Below are 15,722 nucleotides of genomic sequence, written 5' to 3' on the forward strand. Positions count from 1 at the left end.
AAGAGGCATCTCCACACTTCCTGCACACTGTTATAACAAAGCTTCCCAAAACAGATGGGGCAAGACCATCTAGAGTCACGCACACGAAGAAGACAAAGCTCCACGCCATTTGGTCACCCTCTGCAATCCATGGGAGCCCAGGACTGAAGTCCCTCACTGACCTCTGAGCCATCCCTTCTTTATTTTTTGAAATCTACATTTGGGTGACTTAAAAGAACTAATGGGTAGCTAGATCTACACAACAAGCAAGAGCAAAGGGAGTTGTCATCCACGGCCCACGGAATCTTCCTTCCTTCCACTCATCTCGATTGCCACACAGGGAAAATAAATCCATTAAGCAAAGGTGTTCTCCGCTTGAATGAAACAGAAAAAAGGGAGAAAGGGGGATGTTTCGCACACCTTGCCAAAGCGTCGTCATCACTATTACCCAAGACCGATGTGTTCCTCTTCGGGTTTCAAGTGTGAAGCATTAACTTCTCACTGGCTCAGGGGAGGATGGCCATCTGGCTGCGGGGGCTTCTGCGGGGCTGGCTGTAGGTGGGAACAGAGGCCCCCATGTGGAAGCCCGAGGGAAAGGAGAGAAAAAATAAAGGAGTGGAGGCCCTGTTCCGGGGGGGGGGGGGGGGGGTTCGGGGGGGGGGGTTGGGGGGGGCGGCGCAGGCACAACCTCGACCAACTTTTCCTTTATCTTACTACACCACGGGAGATAGCCCCCTACATTTTGAAAAAAACAAAAGTTTTATGAAAGAAAAGACTGCAAATCTTAACTAATGCAGCTCCCTGGATTTTCACAAACTGAATACATCTGTGTGACCACCCCCCTCCCCCCCAGCCCAGATTAAGAAATAAAACATTAGCCGGCCCAGCAGCTCCCTTGAGACCCCTGCAGCCCCCTCCCCCTCCATCATCCAGCGGGCCCCTTGGTGGCCCTGGCCCCAGCCGCATGTGTTCCAGGAGACACCTCTCAGGGGGCAGCAACTGCCATTTCCAAGCAGAGGGGGTGCAGAACGCGTGTGTGAGGGGGTAATTCCGTGTGCCGGGAGAAAAGTGTTTCTAATTTTCAGCCCTGAAAACGTGAGGCGAAGGAGGGCAGGCAGGCTGTCGATGCAGCCTTCCTCCTCCTGCCTGCGCCGCGGGAGCTGGACGGGTTCCAGCCACGGCCGTTCCAAGGCAGGAAGCACACAGAGCGGCCCTTGCCGCCCCTGCCCCGGCCTCGGCCTGGGCAGCGCCGGCCCGGCTCCCACGCCCAGAACCTTCGCCCCGCCGATCGCGCCACCGCGATTATTTCATAGCAGCATGCTCACCAGCCGCTTGATAGTGTACCGAACATATGGTTTTGATTTTCTACGGCATTTTTTTTTCCTTCTTCTTCTGTTTTTAACCAGTGAGTAAGATGGAGGGTGTCACAAGCCTAACTCCAAGATTTGCTGGGTTCTGCCAAACTGGAAAGGAAACGGGTTGCCCTGCGCAACCCTGGCGTGGTAGTTCTTGGGGTCCCCGGGGAGGAGGGTCCCGCAGAGGGCCGGGCTGAGACTCAGCGGGGCTGACCGTCCCTGTGGAGGGGCGCCGTCCTGTCGGCCCTGCTAGGTGCACAGGCTTTTCCTCGCCTAATTTGGAAGAGCTCGGAACCCCCCCAAATAACCATGCACAGCCCCAGAGCACTTAACTCAAGACCCAACGTGCGTATCAGGCTAAGGGGACCCCCACGAATTCCGACACCTACACGGTATTAAATAACTGTCATCTCTAGCCTCAAGGTTCCCAAAAACACTCAGCCCTCTCGGCTGCTTTTTCTGATCCATTATTTAGTGGGTCCAGGTTTCACGACATACATTTCGTCTTGAGGTGGAGGGAGAAATATCTCACTTTTGAGTGATCCGCTAGAAAATTGGCAGTTTTCACTAATAAAGGTACATTCTCAGCTCAGCAGAGTGTCGGCCCGGTTCATAGACCATTAAAAAAAACTAACAGGAGAGAGAGAGAGAGAGCAGAGTCTAGGACTGAGTAGAGGCCTGCGGATCTGTAGGTTAAATATCAACCGGAGAATTCTCCTAAGAAGGCCAGGCCACCTAGCAGGGAAATGGCTGAGCGCCCTCCTCACCCTTCCTTTGTTTGCTCAAGGTGTCTCTCCCCAGGCCTCAAGGAACTGAGGGGGAAAGGCCTTCCTGGATTCTGAGCTCCGAGGAAGGAAGGCAGGGCAAGCACAGCCCTGCTGGGGCCTGGAGCTGGGATTAATTAGCTCCTTCAGTGACCTTGGCACCTGCTGATGGCAGGGTGCGTGAGATGCGGGAGGGCTCAGGAGAGCCCCCAGAGGAACTCAGCGACCAAGCAGCACCGACTGAGCCAAAAAAACCCAAACCAACAAAACAAAAGGAAACCCCAAGCATGTCGTGTGTCGCTGAGAGCCGCCTCAGTGTGTTTTTCAGACTGTATGGAGATGTCCATATATCTCCATCTGTCCGCCTCCTCACACACACATCTAGATCTCGTTCTGTCTGTCTGCCTATGTTCCTTGTAGGTAATTCTGCAAGCCAGCGTTCAGCATTTTCCCGTGTATTTCCAGCCTGTTGTTGAGATGAAAACAGCTTTAAAGCACTCCATGTGGTCCTAGAAGGTGGATGGCCCACCCCTACACACACACACACACACACACTTCTACTTCATCCATCAGCTTCCCCCATTATACTCAGGCCTGGACAGAGCGGAAGGGACGTGGACAACTCCACTCCTTTTTCCTTCATAGCTAGACCTAGGTGCCACGGGAGTCAACAGTGGGTCAACAACATAGTGGCAAAGCTGCCAGAAAACTGGGAGTGTCTTAGATTGCACGAGTGAAAGTGTTGCTTCGTGGATAAGGGAGGTGCTAGCCTGGTCTTATCAGAGGAAGCCTGACACCTTGAAATAGGCAAAGTCGGTAAGAATGTCCACCTGCTGGGCTACTCCAAGGCCTGCCGAGGTGAAGAGTGAAGCCATGGGAGTCACGTTTCATTTTGGCACAAGGAAGAGTTAATTTTCTATCAAAGTGCTATGGCTGTGCTTGTTACAGGTTCCCGATTGTTGGGTCAAAGGAGGAAGACACACAACAGCTCAAAACAGCTTATCAGGCCCCAGGGTAGTGGGTAAAAGACAGGAGCCATGCCAGACCCGCCCTTAGAGCGCTTCCTGCTTGGGATTCCCATCTAATCCTCATTTTTTGGTTGGTGATTTTTGTTGCTATGGTAGATCCCAAAGAAGAGGCACTATCAGAATCTTGCAGAGTGGAAGCAGTTCTTCCACCAGCTCCGAAGGGTCTTCCCACGCAAAACAGCCCTCAGGTGCCCGAATCCCCAGGGGAACTGAGAAGTAGTTGGAGAGCAAGTCGTGGGAAGCAAAGAGTTAAACCGACTCACGCTCTTTGCTGGGCCCAGCAGCCCCAGAGGCAGCTCCTTTCTTTGATCCTGCCTCTTAATTGCAGCCTGGTTGCACCAGGCAACTTTAAAGAAAAGAAACAGGGAAACTAGAGATAGGGTTTGTTTTGTTTCCTGAGGGGATAGGTCTTTGTGGTGGCTGCCAGGAAGCTGAGACTTTAGGGTCAGAAGAATGGCTTAGTAAGAAGGAAAGTCCAGAGTTCCTCTTCCCTGCTCTGAGTCAGGTGTGCACAGAACCCCAGAAACGCCCGCCTCCCATGTAGGGATGCCAGCTACAGACTTGGAGGAGAGAATAGAGCATGGGAAGAGACTATGGGGTAGCTCAGGAGCAGGCAAAGAACTAGAGAGAACCTGCAGAGAGAGAATATCAGGAGGCAGATGGCAGAATCTCTGGCAGCTAGAGAGAACCACTGGCCCTCAGGAGAGGATGCAGAGGCTGGGTGACAGAAGGTAGCATTGCTGGGGCCTGCACCGTGGCACAGCGGGCTGAGCTGCTGCTTGTGACACTGGCTGTTCTGCTCCCTCTCCACCTCCCTGCTGATGCACCTGGGAAAGCATCAGATGATGACCCAAGTGCTCGGGCCCCTACTACCCATGTGAGAGACAGGATGGAGTTCCTGGTTTCTGGCTTCCACCTGGCCCCACTCCGGCAATTATGGCCAATTGGGGAGTAAACCAGTAGATGGAAGACCTTTGTCTCTTCTTGCTGCCCCCCTCCCACTATACCTTTCAAATAAATAAGATAAAAATCTTAAAAACAAACAAAAACAAAAGCAGCACTACCCAGGGGAAGAAGAAGAAAAGGGATTTGTAAGGATTCTCACAGGGTAGCAAAGTCACAACAGCACAACTTGCAGTTGATAATGAGCTTTTACCTATGATACCTATTTAAGATAGCTGTAAGCTAAGATCCATTAGTTTCCTAAGCGCACGTATATTGGCATACACACTCATGTGCACACACACAAGCTTCAAGATTTAGGGAAAGACCAAGTAATCACAACAAATGATGACGATGCCCTCACCATTCCTGTTCCTTTACAAAGTCCTTGAGGAGGGACTCCTGGCTACAACTGGACTTATGCCTGTACAGTGTGCCAGGAATTGCTTGTTTGTGTTCTGTTTAACCATTCAGTGAGTTCTGCTGCTAGTACTTGCAACTGTGAGGGAATTTTCCCTAAAGCAATCCCCCAGGAAGCCCCATTGGACAAGCCCTGGGTGTTTGGCTGCTAGCTGCCAATGAGCTTCACGTCCTTGTCCTCTCACTGGGTAGCATGTGACCATGTCAAGGAACTCAGTCTTGCTGAGCTCCATTTTGCTTGAAAAGCTTACACTCAATTGATGGACACAAAGCTCTTAGCAGAGGGCTTGCCATGTGGTAGGCGCTCAATAAACTCCGTATACATTTGTCCCATTCCATTCCTAAAAGGTTATTGGTGAATTAAAAATGCATAAAAATACTAGCCATCTGTGTGCAGACTAAATGGGCATCTTGAGCAGGGACAACTTCCTCTAAATCAGTTTAGCTCGACTCCTGGCTCTAGGAAACAGGAGCCACGTATGGCACACACGGAGGATGGAAGCATCCCGGGGGGAGGGGAGATGGGGGCACCAGATGTGAGACTTGCAACAGGATCTGAGCTTGCCTGCCACCAGGCCCAAGCATTTCCCCAGAGCTCTCTCTTCTAATAATGTCTTCATTTGTGTTACTCGTCCCTAAAGCCAGCATTTTTAAACAAATACAACTTTAATGGCGTATAGCACTTCCTCTCTACTCTTCCTGTTCTCAGGAGAGAATGGCAAATCTGCATTTTAAGAGAATGTATGGGTCTGTTGAAGCTCCTGGGACTGACCCATGGAGGATGGAAGGACTGAGGTGGGCCCATCAAACTCCTGGGCCCAGATCTGACCACTATCTAGAAACGAAAAAAAAAAAAAAAAGGAATGTAGGGCTGATTTAGATCTCATGTCTTCTTAGGGACAGAAGTTTCTCTGGAGCAGATGTGTAAACAAGCACACCAGCCATCCCCGGAGGCAGCTAGCAGACCTCGTGGGGAATGCGTGAGGGTCTGTGTCCACACAGAAGCCAGAGGCCCCAGGCAGGGCCGTGTGTGGCTACTCACAACTGCTTGACACTGCTGAAGCCTCTGCCTCCATGCCTCCCACCAGAGTCATGTTGGTGCAAGGCTGGGAGAACGCATCAGTGCAAACGGTGCCCTCTCAGCCTGAGCCAGCTGGAGAGACCTGCGATGCTCAGAGGTAGGTTCTGGGCACCATCCTTACACAGTGCTCCTCAAAGAAGCTGGCCCAGACCTACTGCACCTACATTCCTGCCAAGCATCTGCTGTATTCTAGAGCCTTTCAGATGAGCACCCCCCGCCCCCCATCTTCACCCTCCGGGAGCTCATGAGAAATGCAGGATCTTGGCTCCACCCCAGATATACTGAGGCAGAATTTACATTTTTAATAAGATCCCCAAGGTGCTGCACTGATACAGGGAAGTCTGAGAAGTGCTGTCTGGTTTACATTGTAGCCCCCCTGTATAAAGGCATCAACACTGCCAATTTTTTTTTTTTTTTTTTTTTGACAGGCAGAGTGGACAGTGAGAGAGAGACAGAGAGAGAAGTCTTCCGTTTTGCCATTGGTTCACCCTCCAATGGCCGCCACGGTAGGCGTGCTGCGGCCGGCGCACCGCGCTGATCCAATGGCAGGAGCCAGGTGCTTCTCCTGGTCTCCCATGGGGTGCAGGGCCCAAGGACTTAGGCCATCCTCCACTGCACTCCCTGGCCACAGCAGAGAGCTGGCCTGGAAGAGGGGCAACCGGGACAGGATCGGTGCCCCGACCGGGACTAGAACCTGGTGTGCTGGCGCCGCAAGGCAGAGGATTAGCCTAGTGAGCCGCGGCGCCGGCTCAACACTGCCATATTACAAGCACTTTCTCCTCTTAAAGGTCCATTTTCTTCAGAATACTCCTCATGGCTATGTTCAGCTGAGATCTGCTAGATCCAGTAATACATGAATCCCCCTCTCTTGGTGAACAAGATGGCCAGAGTCTAGTGATGTATCTGACATTGCTGCCCTGACCAGTAACATCCCCAGTCTTTATACTCTTGAGAGACAGATGCAGAGTCATTGGTTTCAAAAGTTCTCCTTGGTTATTAGAGAAGATCTGTGTTTTTTTTAAAGTTCACTGTATATAAGAAAGATATTACTATGAAGGTCACTTTATCCACCCAATATGCTGCGGCTCTAAGCATAACCCTGAGCCAATGTTTGCCTCCAAGGGTACCACTGCCAGAGAGGGCAAAGTAGAAGCAGTCCAGTGCAGGAGGCAAGGCTGTCTTCCTGTGGAACCATGGGGGTTGCTCAATGTAAAAAATGAAGGCTGTTTCTTTGTGGGTATTTACTTTCTTTCTTATTTCATAGCTAGCTCTTGCTGTCTCCCAGGTCTCTGACTGTCTTCCCCAAAGCTCGTCTCTGATCCTCTTCCTGTCTATACTTATGCTCCCTTCTTCCATGGGCATCCGTGGCTTTAACTAGGACCTCCACATAGTTGTGTCTCAAGCTTAACTTTGCAGCCTGATGTCTAGACTATTCTCCATTCCCACGTTGCCAAATGTCTATGAGGTATTTCCACTTAGATGTCCCTTTATTAATAAGCACATTGTTTCCAGAACTAAAAACTCTTCAGCCTCCTCATTTCCCCAACCCTGTTCCCTCTGGTAGGTCCCCTTTCCAGTCTCCCCCCATTTCTCTCAGGATATCATTGACATCTCTCCTGACAGAAACTCCACTATCATTTTGATTCTTCACTTGCTTCAGGGACTTCTCCTTCAAGGTGCCTTTGGGATGCACCCTGTCCATGCTCACACAGCCATGCTGATCCAACTCCTTCCCACACCATGACTGGAGTACTGCAAACATCTTCTGGATATCGACTTCCTTGTTGCAAATGTTCTGACCTCTAACCCTATGGTACAGGTCACAGCTTTATGAAACATTAGACTTGATGCTGTAGGTAAGGCGATTAAACTCTTCGCATGACTCCTCAGCATGTCCATAGTCTGACCCCAGCCCTCCACCTAAGCTCATCTTCCACTGCTCCCTAACACTGAATCCCTTCTCTCCAAAGTCAGGTGCCCTCAGTGCCTCCTGCACCACACCACTCTGCTGTCCATCCTACCTGACAAACCTCTCCAACATTTTCTTGATCACACATTCCTATCAGAAAACTAATGTGTTTTTTTTTAGCAGAAATAACCATTATAAAGATGGTTACTTATTTATAAATGTTGTACTTGCACTGTAATATGTTATATACATTACCAAACATACACCAAAATTGACATTTTAAAAGGATATGTTAAATAATATATAAGATACAAGTTCTTCCTTTCCTTACTTTGTAAATAACCTTGCCCTTGGCCTGGGGCATGGACATCCCACACTAGAAATGCTGATCCAGATAGAATTTATCCATTCAGAATCAGAGGGAGCGGCTGCCCCTCCACAAAGCCTTGTCGAGTACACCAACCCACACAGAGCTCCACTTGCCTGAAGTCTCTGAACGTTCACAATGAGAACTAGTAGTTCATTTATGCACATATGCTTCACCAATACTTTTAGATTGACGATGTGGAGCTTGCATTTAGGAGACTAGCATGTATAGATTTTTTTTTTTTAGAATAATTCAATATCTTAATTAAAAATAACTATCTTCCCAAAATTGTGTGGGTTGGGTTCTACTTAACTATGGCAACATCCATTACAAGAAAACTCCTAGTCAGACTGCAGTGTAATTTCGTTATCTCCTTAAATATCATAGGCATGAGTTCCTGTGGGTGTGTGGATGAACTTGCCTACTGTTTGGTTAGTGAGATCACCTAGTCACTCAAATTTAGTTGTCAGTTAATGTATAACACGGGGACAAAAGGGCATTTTGTGACCATTAGAAGAGATAACACACATAACAACTGAAATGATATGTACAGGTAAGAAGTTAACATTGTTATCACACTCAGTGTAATATAAATTATGTAAGTGGGATTTCAAAACTAATTGATCTACCTCCAACTTGAGCTTTTATTTGTTCCTTCAAACGAATGACTTTCATTTTCTCAGTTGTATGTTCAGTTGAAAAGCTGATACCCCTTATCCACAGCATTAGGAGAGGCATGGGCCTGAGCATAGGCACTGGCTCCGCCAAGCACTAGCTGGGTAGGGGGTGGGGATAGTTTGTGGATATTATGGCACCTTTTAGATTTTCTCTTCTCTCAGCCAACTGGGGATAACATCAACTTTTCAGGGCTCTCCTGCTCTTTCTAGGTAATCTGTGTAAAGCGTCCAGTTTATAACACATAGTCCTAAAATATTAATTTTTTTGCTCCATGTTGTCAGCCTTAAGGGAATGCAACGAGATGATGGGGAAATGGAATACTTGGAATTTCGGCTCACTGTTGACTTTGATTAATTCCAAGCCTGCAGGTCATTTACAACCATTAATGAAATTTTCATTCTAGAAGCACCTCACTGCTGAGCCACTGGTCTGGGGTGCAGGTTCAGAGCCAGCACAGGGCTGTGTCCCCCAGTTCCTTCTGAGTAGTCTTAATCAAGAAAGGGAAGCCAACCAACAGCTCTTCTTGCTCTGTCTTGGCATGGCTGCTGCCTGTGGGCCCCAAAGTTTAATCTGAATGACTGAGAAAGCATTTGGGGACAGGAGATAGTGACATGCATCCAAACTGTGCTTCAAAACTCAAGTCCATTAACCTCGGAGCAAAAGCAATGAACGCAAGTTTTTAAAGCCCAGCTTACAGCTCATCTCCTACGGTGCTTTACCTGGCACACCCTTGCCAGAGCGCCCTAATTTTAGGTTCCCACTTTTTTAGCTCTCTATTTGAAGTCTCCATTGAGATAATGCCAGTGAAAGCCCCCCCCTTTTTTTTTATTAAACTTTTATTTAATGAATATAAATTTCCAAAGTATAGCTTATGGGTTACAATGGCTTCCCCCCTCCCATAACTTCCCTCCCGCCCGCAACCCTCCCCTTTCCCGCTCCCTTTCCCCTTCCATTCATGTAAAGATTCATTTTCAATTCTCTTTGTATACAGAAGATCAGTTTAGTATATATTAGGTAAAGATTTCAACATTTTGCCCATATAGCAACATAAAGTGAAAAAACTACCATTGGATTACTAATTATAGCATTAAATAGCAATGTACAGCACATTAAAGTCAGAGATCCTAAAGCAAGGGAAAGGAACTACACATATGTTAATTGCCCTCCTGAAGACGTTAGTGTTCTTAGCTCTTCTTATCTTGTTTGTAAGCACCTTGCTTCCTGGCTCTGTGAATTGCAGACTGCTGGGAATAAGGACCAGCAGCACCCTCCCTGTTACTTGCCCTCTCCCCTTTTCCTCCCAAGGCTCTTTGGCAGCCACCAGCTTGCCACAGACACTCATAAACCTTGGACCTGCCCATCTGCTTGCCAAGACCCAGGACCAAAAAGAATTCTTTAAGCTACAGCCGCAGTCTCCTCTCTCAGCTGAATGGGTTCTCTACCCTTGTAGCTTAACTAGGCCCAGAGAAGACACAGGAATTGTGATGTACGAAACAAAAACTAAATTTAGCATTTAAAAAAAAAAAGGAAACCATTTTTTTTTTTAAGTAACTACTTTCAGGAAGCAAAGAGGGGGAGCACAATCCTCTAAGAATCGGGTTTCCTGGTAGAGCTGGGGATACTGAGAGGAGCACGTTCGTGGCTCCCAAGTGTGGGAGAAGGCCTACGACTTCCTTTTGTTGATGGACTGGCATTTCAGTGCTTCTAGACGATGGGCCGAGTTCCCCAGTGACTCTGGAGCTGGAACTCTGCTTGTTGAGACTCGCTAATTGCTTTCCTTTCCGTAGCCTTGCATTTTGAATTTTTTTTTCAGCGTCCTCGTATCACTCACCTTGCATCTTTATATGTCATTAAACAGCGCTCATACTGAGAAATAGAGCAGCCGTGAAGAAAGTACACCCATAGAGATATCTGAAACTCAAAATTATGTTTCTTGTTCTCCCCCAAAACAACACACGGTGACAAACCTAACATGAAAGTCTTTGAAAGTTATAATTGTGTACCATTTAGGTTTGTGCACACACACATACACACACACAGAAGCAGGTATCAGGTAACTGACTTGGTGTTCTAACCAAATAGCAAAAAATGAGGGAACCCAAGAGGTGTTTAATAAACACTGGTTGACTGATTGATGGAATACACTGACCTAGGACATGTTAGACAATGCAATCTGTTCCAAAACACTGAGTGAAGATTTGAATCCGCTTTCGTTACCATGTGTTTCTGCCATCTTGAAGGGAGTAGACGGGCTGAAAACTTGTCCATCAGCCCGGAAGCCCAGGCTCACAAAAGCAAGCCTGGGGCCTTACCTTGCACACCTGTTTTCTCACTGAGCAATAGAGGCGGGGACTATTCTCCATAAACACCCTGTGCGGTTGGAGGTGGGGGCGGCGAGGCAGACCCAGCCGTATGTCACCTTTGACTCCTTACCAGGAACATTATCACAGCTGCAGCAAACAGTGTGTGCAAGGTTTCAAAAAGAAAAACAAAAACTGAGCTAAGGAAAAACTGGAGGGAAAGCATGAGGTATTGTAACCATTTTACAAAGCCTGGCTGTCTTCCTGCCTTTCTTCCTGGAGGAACCCAAGCAGGAAACATGGAGCCCCTTACTCCACACAGCAGTGGCCAGCTCTGCCTGCCCAGCTGAGCTGACCATTCCTGAGTGGAGGCCTGGGCTCAGGACGCCTCTGTTTCTCTTCACATCTGCTTCCTCTCTTTGTTGGCTAGGTTTGGAGGCTGGGCCTCGGGCAGATTTTGTGCAAAGGGCAAAATGCCCTCTCCTGTGTTCTGCCATGCCCTTCCGGTTCCGGGCTCACCTGGCTAGACTTTTCATCTACAGCTTTCTCCCAACTTAGACTCTCTGAACTCCCTCCCCTTTTCTAAAACCCCTCACCTCTGCTGCCCACCTGGCACCCGGAGTCGCCAGCTTTCCTCACCTGACCCGGTAGTGGTCACTGTTTCTAGCCCACCCAGTTCTGATGTGCAGCTGTCCTTATTAAACTGTGTTTTCGACAACCAGCACGTCTTGTGGTTACAAATCTTTCCATTACTCCTTGCAATGTGCTTCTACCTATTTCTATATTGATAATATGTTTTGTCATTTTAGTAAATGTAAACAAGTCATAAACCTTCCTTCCCATGTTGTTTTCTCCTTGTCAGTATAAACGTACAGGATAAAAGGAAGATGCATGCTAGCTTGAACCTACTCATTCCTTCTACAAGGAATTCTCTGAAGCTCAATGCTGAAATTCTCTTCTCACAATTCTTGCTTGGAATCTTGAGTACCTGATCTTGAATTTCTATGGCGCTCCCTGAGCGCGGGACTGGCTGGTAGCCATGTGATATTGATTTGTTTTCACCATAGCAACAGCAAATTAAAACAACTAGCAGAGAGGAGGCAGGCTGGTAACCAGGAAAGCACATAACCAGTGTATTTCGCAAGCACGTTTTTCTCCTCCGTTCTTATTTTCTCTCTTATCCATTCCACTTTCACGAATACAATGCAAAAGTCAAAGCAAAAATAGCACTAAATGCTTCAGATACGCAAGGCCTATCACTGCAAAAGTCTGGTTTGCATAGCTTCTAGTGTCTTACACTAGATTTATGGCAAAAAAAAAATGCAAACAATAATGCTTTGATTTCCTTGGAAATGCTATTTGTTGATCTAAGGATAAATTCCCCCAGAAAATTTACATGAGCACAGAATAGAGGAAAGGGTTTTCAATCCATGACTGCCTGCGTATATGTATGTCAGTACCAGAAGGCATTTGCAACAGTTTCCTAACACCAAGGTTTGATCTCTTTGTACTTTAAACAGCTCATTGTGCCAAGAGACAAACAACTTTTGTTTTTCGGTACAAGGTCAAGGTCTCTCCAAATGCTAGAATTATGAAGGCAAGTGTAGCAAGTATTTTTCAGTTCTGTGAAGAGGTAGAAACATGGAGATAGTGTTTGCTCAAGGCTACATAGTAGTATGGTGGGGGGGGGGACACAAATGAGCACTGGGAACTCCTGGGAACTCCAACGTGTTCTGACCAAAACCCTTTTTACAAGGCTCGCTACAGACAGCAACCTTCCCCTGCTCTCTCTGGCTCATGTTGCCACCTGTGACACTGATTGAAGCCTACAGTGCTGTAATTCCCTTTCTTGGGACCATCTGCCCTACAACTTGGGGCTTTTTCTTTCTTTTTTAATAAAAGCAGCTGTGCCCACCATTGTCACCACCAGCTGTGAACTTGGTGGCATTACCTGTCCTCAACAAGAGCTCGAGGGGAAACAGGAATGGGATTCCACCCAGGTGGCAGTGCCGGCCTGCACCAAGGGGAAGTTAGGCCAGAAAAATAAAATAAAATGAAATGAAAACCCATGCTCTGCTCCCCGCCGCTCTGGGGCAGCCCAGCCAGAAACCTGCAGGAACCGTGTGCGGCGCAGTGGGTCCGACACTAGGCAGCTGCGCGAAGATGTGGTATTTATGAGGGGCCCCCCGTGCAGGATTCACAAAAGGACAGGTTAAAATATGAAGACATAGCTCAAGTCCGGCCAAGCAGGAGTTAGACTGTTGCTGGCCTGGACATAAAAAAATATTCCTCTCCATGAGCCCGAATAAAAGAACACACAGCAGAAATAGTTGGGAAATGACGTCAGAAGTTCTGGGCTAGTGTCCTGCACTTCTCCTTGAAAGTAAAAACAGTGGGTCTAGAAGGATCTACGTGGCACTGCCCTTGTTTCAACGGGTGCTTGTACTGCTCTTCTCCCAGCAGGCAGGAGAGCCCCAGAAACTTCCTCTTTTTTTAAAGATTTCAAGACCGTCCCCATGCCTCCTCTCTTTTTTGCCTTCTTGTGCCCCAAATACACACATCGCCCAATTAACAAATATATTTCCACTCCACCTTTGTCTTAGCAAGGAACGCTCTCAAAGCACGCTTGGCAGTGGCGGGGGCGGCGGTTAGGCAAGCCAGATCTTTTTCTTCGCTTCAGTGCTTGCTAACTATTCTAAAAATGCTACACATTTATTGTAAACACATGCTTCCGCGGCCTAACAAAAAAGCACAGCTACCTCATGCCTGGCAGAAATTTACAACGGAAAAGGGGCAGCAAGAAGTCTTTCACAAATACATCTTTTCCTTCTCTCCCTGGGCCAAGTGTGTTAAAAATAAATCCTCTCCATCATCTCTCGCCGTGGCTTCTCGGCAGGAAAGTTGATATGGCCGGGCAGAGGGGAAACTCGGCTTTAAAAGCCAGCCTGCTCCTGTGAAATCATTGACCTGGCTGTGTGTTCTCATTAAAAATGCATAGAGATCAGATAATTGCAGTGAGCGTTCTTAACCCAGCTTTACTCTGGAATATAATGGTTCCACTTTTAAGCTGGAAACAAAGGCTCGGACATGCCAGAAAACGAAATGTAAACATGTACCATGGCATCGAAAACTTGCCAGAAAGCTCGCTCCCGCGAGGTCGTTAAAAATGTGCTCTGGAAACTCACAGCCGTGGTATTGCAGAGCTGGGGAGCCCCCCAAATTCCAAGAAGTAGACATGTCTCCAGCCAAACCCCCAGCCTATGCATATTTACCACGAAGTTTTTTTTCCTTCAGTCTTAACTGGCAAGTCTGTTTTCACATAATAGGATCAAGGTAAACTTTACCTCTTCGGGAGCTAGGGATGGCAGCGTGAAGATTTTTTTTTTTTCTATAACAAGAACATAATAATGCTTCCAAGATTTCAAATGCTCTTTTTAAAAAAAGATAATAAAAGGAGCTTTTTTTTTTTTAAAATAAAACTAGACGTCGTGCCTCACCCGGAACAGGCAGCACAGACTCCAGCTTTGCCATTTCTTGTTCTCAAATCCAAATGTTACGTAAAACTCCAGGGTCCCCGGCAAGTATTACATTTGAATTCGTGGAATCCGGTTTCCCCGGCTTCCCCTAAGCAACACACAAGGAATGCAGCACACTGCAGCAAACTCTTTAAACATTCAGGAAAAAAAAAAAAAAAAAAGTGGGGGGGGGGGGCTGGTTCTCCTACCTTGTTTAGCTCTGCCTGTCTTCTCCATGTACAGTAACCCCAGGGACAGCTGGCAGGACCCAGCGGCCGAGGCGTCCCCACCGCATCACGAGGAAGAAATGTCCATGTACGTAGTGCTCGTCCCCTGTTTATTGTACTCTGCGAGCCGTCTGCCGTCTCTGGAAAATTTTACCTTCAGATGATGAAGCAAAGACAGTCTAAACTCTGTTGCCGTGAAGCTGCAGCCCTTCCTTCCGACAAATCCCTCCCCGCCGCGGCCGGCCAATGGGCGGCCGGGTCGTCAGCCTCCTCCTCCCAAGCTGGCCCTCATAGGGCGACTGACACAGCAACACGGCGCTGGCAGGGTCTGCACACAGTGCATCCATACTGATGAAAGAGGAATTTCCCTCTCCGGCACCAAGACAAAGTGGGACGTAATTGGCAGAGCAGAGGCGAGAGTAGCTCAAGAAAACACCCCGAGAGCCGGCCAGCCCCAAGCCCTGCGGCGGCTCTGCAAACACTTCGGAAAATACAAAACTCCATGGGTTCCCAGAGACATCCGGGTTGTACCTGAGCCTGGAGTCATTATCCCATTTGCTGAAGCGTGTGTGTGTGTGTGTGTGTGTGCGCGCGCTTCTCCCCCCACCTCCACCACCCCCGCCTTTTCTTTCTTTCTTTCTTTTTTTTTTTTTTTCAAAAGGAAAAACAAGTCAACGTCTGCCATGGAAACTAATACCTTACAAAACATTGACATGTGATTTCCATGATTGAGGGAGAATGTGCTAGCCCAAGTGCAAATTCAAAATGTACACACGCCTTTACCCCAGCACACACAGTTTCCTGTATGACATCTGCTGGTGCAGCCGTTAGTGACCGGAGCCCACATATCTTGCATCTAAGTTTTCAGACCACCAGGGACTTCGGCGCGTGGGGGGGAACAGGAACAACACAATTGCTATCTATACATTACCCATTGGTGCTCTTGGCAGACACCCACAAGGGGATTAGGTGTGCCTTCCCAGCCTTAGATCCTTAGATGCCATTTGATCAATGCCGTGCGTGGGCCCACATTGTCGCTAATGAAGCAATGATTATAGAAGATGTTTACTGCTGAGTGCACATGGCACGTGATCCACGGGGCACCAGGAGGTGCCCCTCCACAAAAGATCTTCTGGGAGGTGCTGGGGCTCCCTGAG

The 15,722-nt window shown here is 48.0% G+C and overlaps 1 protein-coding gene across 9 annotated transcripts in view; it reads right to left on the minus strand.

Moving 5' to 3' along the window:
• MBNL2 (muscleblind like splicing regulator 2) overlaps positions 1–14,781 on the minus strand; it is a 170,177-nt gene extending 155,396 nt beyond the window's left edge. For 6 of the 9 annotated variants that reach the window (XM_062194007.1, XM_062194006.1, XM_062194010.1 and 3 more), the window contains exon 1: positions 14,548–14,781. The gene's annotated coding sequence lies outside the window, so the exon portion shown is untranslated. The remainder of the gene's footprint in view (positions 1–14,547) is intronic. The other 3 variants (XM_062194012.1, XM_062194013.1, XM_062194014.1) reach the window with 2 other exon arrangements.
• Between the last annotated feature and the right edge of the window lie 941 nt (positions 14,782–15,722).

This window comes from Lepus europaeus, chromosome 6 (assembly GCF_033115175.1).
Source record: "Lepus europaeus isolate LE1 chromosome 6, mLepTim1.pri, whole genome shotgun sequence".
Taxonomy (NCBI): domain Eukaryota; kingdom Metazoa; phylum Chordata; class Mammalia; order Lagomorpha; family Leporidae; genus Lepus; species Lepus europaeus.